The sequence below is a fragment of the Austrofundulus limnaeus genome, unplaced genomic scaffold (genome assembly GCF_001266775.1).
Source record: "Austrofundulus limnaeus strain Quisiro unplaced genomic scaffold, Austrofundulus_limnaeus-1.0 Scaffold319, whole genome shotgun sequence".
Classification (NCBI taxonomy): domain Eukaryota; kingdom Metazoa; phylum Chordata; class Actinopteri; order Cyprinodontiformes; family Rivulidae; genus Austrofundulus; species Austrofundulus limnaeus.
Window position 1 is genome coordinate 149696 of NW_013952721.1, and position 1208 is coordinate 150903.

Consider the following 1208-nt stretch of genomic DNA (forward strand, 5'->3'; position numbering starts at 1 on the left):
GTGTTGACACGCCTCGTTCGTTACACAAAGAGTGTGCCAAAGTGGCAGATTAATTTGAAAACTTGAGTCGCGCGCGCACTAAATGCCTTAAAGAGCCCACAGTCTCTCCACAGCAAGCCCCGCGTTCGGTCTCCCTGCAGACCCCCGAACCGAGCCGCACCCTGTGACACCGAGGACCTGCAGGACACCGGGCCGGTCCTGCTCCGCTGGGACGCGCGAGAACGCGTCTGGATCAGGTCGCGTTTAGAAAAAAAAAGGACTTGAAGCAAATCCGGGTGGTGTTTTCGGAGAGATGGGGAGAAAAAAAAAGAAAGTAACAGCTGCGCGCGTGAGAGAGAGAGAGAGAGACGAGATTTTTTTTAACACGAAGAATCCCGGAAAAGAACCTGTGGATCAGAAAGATGGCAGATAGAGGGACGATTCAGGAGACAGAGGAGGAGAAATGGGAGAAACGCCGCCACCGGTTCGGCTGGAGGTTCTAAGAATACGAAATGATGAGACGGAACATCAGGAGAGGGTCCACGGAACCGAACCTGTGAGTTACAGCAGAGAGCAAAAACACTCATCTATGTGAAAAAAAAAATAAGCTGCGTCATTTTCGGACGGTGTGTGTGTGTGTGTGTGTGTGTGTGTGTGTGTGTGTGTGTCAGGTGCTTTCATGGAGGAGGGGGGCGGTCACGTGTGAGAATTGCCGAGGAACCCCCTCCTTCCTGTCCTTGTCCTCAGAGCTGTTTTATGCTTGTCACGAACTGAGAATTAAAACGTGTCCTCTGCGCGAACGCTGCACCCCCCCCCCCCCCCCCCCACACACACACACACACATACACACACGCGCTAGTTAACCCAAATCTGCCACAAGGACTTCCGGATACCTCACGTTCTAATCCAGATGTTCTGGATCAAAGAACAGCTGTTTAAATGGATCCTCACAGCCAGGATGGGAGCCAGATCGTGGTCAGCAGGGTTATTTGGGTCATGGTGGACTATCACCATCCTCTGTGGGATCCTTTAAAACCGGATGGAAATCAGTACTTAAAATGTTTTAATGCTTCTGCATTGTAAACAAAGAAATGCAATAAAATCGTTTTAATGTTTTAACCTCTGGACAAACATAATCCATAATAATCTCATATAAACAGACAAATGATTGAGCTCTAAGGATGAGGTCTGTGTGTGTGTGTGTGTGTGTGTGTGTGTGTGTGTGTGTG